This window comes from Pongo abelii, chromosome 3 (assembly GCF_028885655.2).
Source record: "Pongo abelii isolate AG06213 chromosome 3, NHGRI_mPonAbe1-v2.0_pri, whole genome shotgun sequence".
In the NCBI taxonomy this organism is placed as follows: Eukaryota; Metazoa; Chordata; class Mammalia; order Primates; family Hominidae; genus Pongo; species Pongo abelii.
Window position 1 is genome coordinate 14,350,090 of NC_071988.2, and position 9,209 is coordinate 14,359,298.

The window sequence follows — 9,209 nt, forward strand, 5'->3', positions numbered from 1 at the left end:
TCCTGGTTGTGTGATCACGGTTAAGTTACTCTAGTTCTCTGAGCTCTGTTTGCTCATCATTGATAATGGTAATAATATATCTGCTCCACTGGACTCATTGGAAGTATTAAATGAGATATATTTGCAAGCTAGAAGATAGTTACTTTAAGAGCCCGATATATTTGGTGGGCCAGCGAATCTTTCTCTTTGCCTCTTTGCTATGGGGGATTTCCTCTCCCTGGACAAATGATATCCAGTGGGGGATTAAAAAGAGAAGTACAAGCAAAAGGAATAAAAACACACTAAGTACTTAGTGAATGGAGTTGCATGTGGGTGTAAACATGTCAAAGGAGACAATTTCAGCGGATATGAAAGTATTTCCACAATGCTGTCAAAGCAGAGTGACAAGCAAAGTCCAAACTGCCTCTCCCTGGCTTGTTTTGATTATTCAAGGCCTGGGATGTTTGGTTTGGAATGATTTGTACTTGCCATTTGCTCACACAATTCTACGTTGCTGCCTTCATGCCTTTGCTAACATTCCTCAGGGATATGTTATCAGCAAGACATTAGTGTAGCTCCAGGCAATACACTAAGTCAGGGGCTGTCATCTAAACCATCTGCAGGACCAAGCAGGAAATGCCCCTCAGTAAATAGGCAGGGAAGAGACCCCAGAGACTTAGGTTGTATGCCTTTCCTAAAGTGGACAGTCACTGCAATGCATGGTGTCCACGGGGCAATATGGCCCACTGGTGCCAGGTCTTCAGATTTTTCAAGAAAACTCATACATCTGGACATTTTTATGTGAAATGTTTCTATTTTTAAAATCCTTGCTGTTTTTGACCTATAGAAATGGCAATGTCATGTAGTTCAACCTAATATAATCTAGAGACATAAAAGGAATTCCCATTTTCTTGCTGTGTGGGAAACCTCAAGAGCCTTTGTCATTCAACACCTATGTCCTAAATCAACATGAACAGGCATGCACAGTGCTCTACAGTAAAACTAGACAGCAGAGCACACTCACTACACAGAAGACACAGTTGCAGGTAAACCTTCATTCCATCCTCCCAACACCCCTAGAAGGTGGTGCTAGGTTTATTCCTATTTTACACATGAGACCCAAAGCCCACCATCAGTTAGAAGTGACACATACGTAAAAGAATATGTAATCTCCTTGCCAAAAGAGCCAGTCTCCTTAAGCCTCTTGCCACACAGGACTTGAGGAGGAAATGTAAAATGTAAATTTCTGCACATTTCCCCAGAGTGGGGAAAACTGGGGTGACAATGATTCTCCAAGCTCTTCTTGGAAACTTTAAATCTTCATTCCCCTTTGGCCCCTTCTATGGAGAATCCACACTCCTTCCTCTCTCTTCATCTTTTTTGTACACTCACCTCCCGCTCACTCTAAATTCTTTTTTTCTTTGCATTTACGCTGTATTTTCTGCAGTATATATGACCCCAGATAACCGAAGGGCCTAGCACAGTGCCCGGGATATAGTAGAAACTGCATAAATTTCAGTTGGCTCTTTCTACACAGGATTTGAGGCAAAATGAAAGAAATGTGCAAAATAAAGCAGTTTAAATGGAAACAGAAAAGCAAAGCCATGACATGAGGAGGAGGAGGAGGAACAAAATATGTGAACCACAAGGACCAATCTGGTTATAATGATTGAGTGTGAAATTTCACTTCCTGGCAGCCAGACTCAGAGCCTTTGCAGACTTAAAGTGACCCGTGTATTCTCTCTTGTGCTCTGGGTGAAGGACCAAAGGAGAGAAAATGAATTCCTTTTCTTTTCCTTGACCCAGGTCTTGCCTTGGAACCAATGTTTTTCCTCATATCTGTTTGATTTTCAGCATCCATTAATCTCTCACTGAAAATCCACTGCTGTATTGTGCTCAGACTTCACTCAAATCCTATTTAGAAAGATGTTTTGTGTAGTAAAGAATACAAGTCTCATAAGGAAGGCAATTTATAGTTGAAGCTGTTGCTAGGGTGTTGCTAAAGGAAATCTGTAACTCTTAGTTAATCAGAAAGCTCACTGAATACAGACAGAATCAAGCTACAGCTGGATGGTTTATAGGAGAAAAGTATTAGATAAAAGAAAGGGAGGAAGGGAGGGAGGAAGGAAGGAAGAAGGGAGGAAGGGAGGAAGGAAGGGAGAGAGGAAGGGAGGGAGGGAGAGAGGAAGGAAGGAAGGCAGGCAGGCAGGCAAGCAGGAAAGAAGGAAGGGAGGGCAGGAGGAAAGAAGGGAGGGAGGGAGCAAAGGAGGGAGGCAGGAAGGAAGGAAGGGAGGAAGGAAGGGAAGAAGGAACGAAGGGAGGGAAGGAAGGAGGAAAGAAGGGAGGGAGGGAAGGAAGGAGGAAAGAAAGGAGGGAGGGAGGGAAGGAGGGAGGGAGGAAGGAAGGAAAGAAGGAAGGAAAGAAGGAAGGGAAGAAGGAAGGAAAGAAGGAAGGGAAGAAGGAAGGAAAGGAGGGAAGGAAGGAGGAAAGAAGGGAGGGAGCGAGGGAAGGAGGGAGGAAGGAAGGGAGGGAAGGAAGGAGGAAAGAAAGGAGGGAGGGAGGGAGGAAGGAAGGAAGGAAGGAAAAAAAATTCTGAATTTTTCTTCACTTCTTCCTAAAGTTACTCATTTTCTTTCCCCTGTAAAGTTACTCATTTTCTTCCCCCCATCACCATTGCCTGACCTCTGAGATCTGCAGATGAATTCCTCTCTCCATCTCTGGCCACTCCCTCTCAGTGGAAATCTAGTCCTTTTCTTCTAACACTTTCTCCTGAACATAGAAATTTAACCATCATCACAAATTCTCTATTTTGTTTCGACCCAGCCCTTTTCCTTAGTTGGTTAATGACTAAGACTGCCATTGCTATATTGGACTAGGGACACCACATATTAATAGGGCGATTATCAAGCTGAACCAGAGAGACTGTGAGTGTCCAAGCAGATGAAACCTATTAAAATCAAAGCACATAAAGAACAGTTGCAGGACCCCAGGATAGCTGCCCCAGAGAAAGAAAAACTAATGGGAAATAGGAGACTGATTTCAGGTATTTGAATATCTCCTTTGGGTAAGATTTTTGAAGTAATTTCTCAAGATTTGATGTTAATTACTTAGGATTCTAATCCAAAGAGGCAGCAAAATGTAGGCTGACTCTGAAGTCCTGTCAACTTGGATTAAAATCCCAGCCTTCAGTTTCCAGGCTCATGCCCTTGGGCAACTTCTCAACTCCATTTGCTTGCTATAAAAAATGAAGATAATAGTATCCATCTCATTGGAGTTTTTGTGAGGATTAAGTGAGATAATATGGTGCTCTACAAATCATAGCTAATATTAAAATTGCTGTTTCTTTTATGGAGATTAAACAGAAAAGAAAGCATTAGGTATGCAGAGTATTGTTAAAATCATAAAATATAAGATTTTCTTTTCTGTCTTCTTCCCTCCTTTTCATCCTTCCTTCTTTCCTCCCTTTTCTCCTCCTCCGTAGCCATCTAGCATGAACATACATTAGGTAAGCTTCCTAATTAAACACAAATTTTAGCTTTTCTTTAACAACACCATAGTAACAACTAAAACTATACGTTGCCTTAATTATAAGATTTGCATCTTTTACTACTCAAAACAGCATCCTAAACAAGGTTTGACTGAGATCCTGAAAAAGATTCAAAAGAAGCATTTGGCAAGTAGGAGAAACAGAGCATTGCAATATTACATAAATAAAGGAGAGTAGGAATTTTAGCTGTTTCTCAACCATGGCTGCACCTTAATGATCAACCAGGGATAAGTCCCAAAGCCCAAGCGGCGCCCGAGACTATTACATCAGAATCTCTGGGGGTGGAACCCAGGTGTGAATAATTTTTTAAAGCTCCTCAGGTGATTCTAATATGCAGCCGATGTAGAGAACCACAGTTTTAGGGGAAGCAGTGGCCAATGGTGTGGAAAGCTGCAGAGCTGATGAGGCTGCATGCTGTGTGCATGACATGAGGATGTCTGTAACTTTCTAGACTTTACAGAGGCTTTTCAGGAGAGTTGAAGAAATAGAAGTCAGGCTGTGAAAGGAAGGAGTTAGGGGCTAGGGAGAGTCTACACTAATTGTCACTTCGCCCTTCAACAAACATAGAGAGGAATCTGGAAGGAGAGAGGGAGATAGCTTGAGGAGTTAGCAAAGGCAATATAATTTATTTTTAGAGTATGGGAGGCCTAAGCGTATTTGAACCAAAAGTGCATCTACTGTAGCTTGAAAGTTTGCAATTTAAATTTTGGAGAATGATGAGAAAATTTTGCCTCTACCCAGTAGATTTCATCTTGATGAGTTCAGATTCATCAGAGAATCTTGACCAACTATGCCCAAGCTGCAGCTTTACACCTCACTATTTATTTCATTTTAACTGCTATTGATTAAATTTCCCATTGTGTGTCAAATATGTCATTTAAATACATCTCTTCATCCTCACAAAAATTCTATAAAATGGCTGCTTCCCATTTTAGAACAAGGAAATTTTTCAGATGAGAAAATGAGATTCAGAGAGGTTTGGCAGTTTGTCCAAAGTCATTAAGAGGCAAAACCAGGATTCAAGCCTGGGTCTATATGACCCCAAGGCCCACGGTCTTTTCACTCTGCCACCATGGATGCAACACAAAAATTTAATCCTTGCAGAGCTGCATGCTCCCTCCAAAACCTGTAAAATGACAAAAGCTGTGTGCTGAAAGATAATGTCCTAACACCACGGCCTCTGAATAAAATGAATGAAAAGTGAAAATGTATCAGAGGCTGCAGCCAAAACCTCAGGTTGCAGAAGGGCTTGAGCAAGGTTCAGATTGTTTCACAGAGTGCTGGGTGGGCAAAACAAGGCATAACAGCCAGAACCAGGATTACTCATAACTGACATGAATCAGAGAATGCAGCATCTTGCACTAAGGGCTGTTGGGTTTTGGATAGGAATGGCCATTCTCAGCACTGTTCATCTCCACCATCTGCCTAACTCCTTCCTCCTTCCCTGGACACGTAGTCCTTGCCGACTGTTGCCTGCCAAATCATCTCACACACGCCAGCTCATCTGGCCATCTTTGCTGAAATCAAATCTCTACATCCTTGATTACTCCTAAAAACTGATTAGTGTCCATTTGCAAGCAATATTTTCCTCCTAATATATCCAGGTATGTATGACCCAGAGGGCTGCTTTGATTTTGGAATATTAGCTTAGAAAAGAATGACATCTAATAAAAATATCATATTAGCTCCAAAAAGCTGCATAATCTGTGTCAATGAGATGATTTCCATTTGGTCTGCAGACTGTAGTTATTAGAACTAGTTATCCTTTGTACTGAGATGGGGGAGTGAGCAAAATATTGTTTTCTCTCCCAATAAAAAGGTCTCAAATCTTGGAAATTGCTGGTGCAATCCCCACTTTAAAAAGCCAGTGACATTTTGTGTTGCCTTTTAAAAAAAATTAGTATTATATTTTAAAAGAAACTGGCCTTCAAGTTCATTCCAGGACAAGTTTTAGATTCTTTACGATCACGTTGGGTAAGCCCATAACAGAGACTGTTTAGTTTGGACAGACAAATTTCCAGCATACCCATAAAAGGGAGGATTGGCTGAGCATTTTTCTTTCAGCTCGTATTTTCAGATTTTCTTCAAAAGCTAGTCTAACAAAAATTTGAGAGGAGCCATGTGACACACCCATAAAATACAAATACCTCAAATAGAGCTTGTGTCTCAGACCAAATCGGTCCGGGGAGCCTGTGGAGACGTGGGCAAGGTTGCCATCTGTGATGTCTCTAATTGGTTATAAAAGTCATCAGAAGAAAGGAAAGAGGGGCATTTTCTGAGTGTGCACTGTGTTACTGGCTTGTGCCCTGGGTCCTAACCGGGAGCGGGACAACTAACTCATTTGGTCATTCTTCCAATTACCCCTCAAGGTTGGTATTATTTCCATTTCACCCAGAAAGAAAGAGAGGCTGAGGAAGATTAAAAAAAAAAAAAAATCTGGACAATACGGTAAGCATGTAGGGCAAGATATGAGGTGGAAAATGAGGCTGAAACTCTTGTTTAAAATGTGTTTAAATTAATGAACTTATGAATCTTAAAAGATTTTTTAAACAGAAATACATCATACAATGACTCTAGAGGCCCTGATCTATTTTAACCCTTGAAAATTGGAAGCGAATGTGTTGTGGGAATCTAAAACTTCAGTCAAGGTGCACTGCAGTATTCATGGATCTCAGGGAAGAGGCACCACCTTCTGCCCCAAGGCTGCTGTGTGGAAGGCTGGCTATGAGCACTTTGTCCTCACCCAAACCCGTTCTCCAACTAGGGTACATGAGGCTCAGAGGTCTCACACCTCATGGGACAGAAGGATGAACAGGGTCTGAAGGAATGGGAGGACCTGCGTAAATTTGGGAACAGGAAAGGAAAGACTCACACAGAGTCTTTGGTGAATGCCAAGTAGCCCTGTTTGGTCAGTGAAGAATGTTCTAGAAGGAAAGTAGTTAGGTAAGGGTTGGATAAGAGAATACAGGAGAAATAACTTTGACCTTATTCTGAAGGAAATGGGATGCCCTCAAAGGTTTTTGATTGAGACAGACACGTGGAAAGCAGAGTTTTAGGAAGACGAAGCTGACCATGTGTGGGGGAGGGACTGGACGTGGGGAGACCAGATGGGGAACTCACCTCAGAAGTATCCCATGACATCTGAGGGTCATGGCTGTTCCGAGGCTCTGCGTGTCATTTGAGCTTGGCAGCGCTCTGTCCTGGGTTCCGGAAAGCCATTTAGAGGAAGCAGCACATCCAGGCTGCCTGTGCTCTGCCCAATGTGGTTCACATTGGATGGTCTAAATCCCTGGCCTCTGATGTGGAAATGTCACGAGAACATTGAGTGAATTCCAGAAAATCTTCCAGGGAAGAACACACGATAAAAGAGGCCCCACACTACACACATGTTGACCTCAGGAAGCAAAGACACAGTGATCAGAGGGAAAAAGTAAGATTTTTTTTTCCTAGTGCTAAAAGACATAAATTTACATTATGGGCTCCCAGACAAAAACAACAGAATGGGAAGGGTTCACTTGACCTTGACCAATACTTTAAGGACAATTTTCTTTAGACATGTTGCCTCCCCCTATTCCTGCTTACAGATGCATGTGTTTCACCACAGGATTTTTGCATTGGGAATATCCTAGCCAGGACGCTCTTTGGGGGATTAATGGGTCCATGCTGTTTACCAGTTGTAAAAATTCAAGAGGGCTGTGCCAGGGAACTAGGATTCAACCTCAGTGCACTCATTAGCCACGTGACCTTGGACAAGTTTGCTCAGTTGCAGAATAGTAATAGAAACATGAGGATCTCAGGAAATAGCACATGACAGCATCTTACCCAAAGTAAAGAGTTGACACAGCAGTGAGCAGGACCGTAAATCAATGCCGGCAGAGCCAGGCGGGAGATGGAAATGAATGCTGTGGGCTGGGTGAAGACCTAAGGAAGTAAACTTCATGTGACTCACACGAAGAGGGCACCAGCTACTGCCCCCTCATCTGCTGCCACAGAAATCAGAAATAGAGATTTCTATGTGAAATCGCCCAATTTTTAAATAATAGCAACTAATATGGATCACGTGTTAAACCTCAAACTAAGCAGCGGATCAATTTTGCTGCAAGTCTGCAAACAAGGACTAGCAATTTGTAAGTTGTCATAGATATTGAGATCGTGCACCGTGAAACCACTGGAGAGGTGGCTCAGACCACCATTCAGGCGCTTGCTAGTTGTGTATGTTCTCCAAAGCTCACTTTTCTCATTAAAAAAAAAAAAATGTGGATTATAAAGACAACTCTTAACGGGATGGTAGGAATTAACTGAGATCACATGCACAGGAGCCCACCAATCAGAAAGAGGCTGAAGCTTGTGAGGAAAGTCCCCTGCCATGCAAGGCATTAACCCTGTGGTTGCTGGTCTTTGGGGAGATCTGGTGGGTTGGACTCGTGGGTAGAAAGTTGGAGCAGCAGCTTTAACAAAAGCCCTTTGCCCAGTTCCAAGCCCTCTGTAATGCTCAATAAATAGCAACAGCATTTTGTTTGTTTGTTTGTTTTTAAAAGACAGGGTATCACCACATTGTCCAAGCTGGAGCGCAGTGGCCCACTCATAGCTCACTGCAGCCTCTAACTCCTGGGCTCAAACAATCCTCAGCCTCCCAAGTAACTAGGAATACAGGCCCATGCCACCATGCCTGGCTAATATTTTTATTCTTTTGTAGAGACAGGGTCTTACCAAGTTGCCCAGGCTTGGTAATTGGTTTTTGTTTTTTTCTTCAGTTTCTTTATTATTATATTTTAAGTTCTAGAATACATGTGCAGAACCTGCAGGTTTGTTACATAGGTATACACGTGCCATGGTGGTTTGCTGCACCCATCAACCTGTCATCTACATTAGGTATTTCTCCTAATGCTATCCCTCCCCTAGCCCCCAACCCCCTGATGGGCCCAGGTGTGTGAAATTCCCCTCCCTGTGTCCCTGTGTTCTCATTGTTCAACTCCCACTTATGAGTGAGAACATGCAGTGTTTGGTTTTCTGTTCCTGTGTTAGTTTGCTGAGAATGATGGTTTCCAGCTTCATCCATGTCCCTGCAAAGGACATGAATTCATCCTTTTTTATGGCTGCCTAGTATTCCACGGTGTATATGTGCCACATTTTCTTTATCCAGTCAATCATTGATGGGCATTTGGGTTGGTTCCAAGTCTTTGCTATTGTGAATAGTGCTGTAATAAACATACATGTGCATGTGTCTTTATAGTAGAATGATTTATAATCATTTGGGTCTATACCCAGTAGTGGGATTGCTGCATCAAATGGTATTTCTGGTTCTAGATCCTTGAGGAATCACCACACTGTCTTCCACAATAGCTAAACTAATTTACACTCCCACCAACAGTGTAAAAGCGTTCCTATTTCTCTACATCCTCTCCAGCATCTGTTGTTTCCTTTCTTTTTAACGATTGCCATTCTAACTGGCGTGAAATGGTACTCATTGTGGTTTTGAATTGCATTTCTCTAATAACCAGTGATGATGAGCTTTTTTTCATGTTTGTTGGCCGCATAAATGTCTCTTTTGAGAAGTGTCTGTTCATATCCTTCACCCACTTTTTGATAAGGTTGTTATTTTTTTTTTTGTAAATTTGTTTAAGTTCCTTGTATATTCTGGATATTAGCCCTTTGTCAGATGGATAGATTGCAAAAATTTCTC

The 9,209-nt window shown here is 42.2% G+C and overlaps 1 long non-coding RNA gene across 2 annotated transcripts in view; it reads right to left on the reverse strand.

Annotated features, from left to right (window-relative positions):
• Nucleotides 1-8,403, reverse strand: part of LOC129058917 (uncharacterized) — a 45,759-nt gene extending 37,356 nt beyond the window's left edge. For both annotated transcript variants that reach the window (XR_010139605.1, XR_008524360.2), the window contains exon 1: nucleotides 6,647-8,403. This is a non-coding gene — a long non-coding RNA (uncharacterized LOC129058917). The remainder of the gene's footprint in view (nucleotides 1-6,646) is intronic.
• Nucleotides 8,404-9,209: the final 806 nt, after the last annotated feature.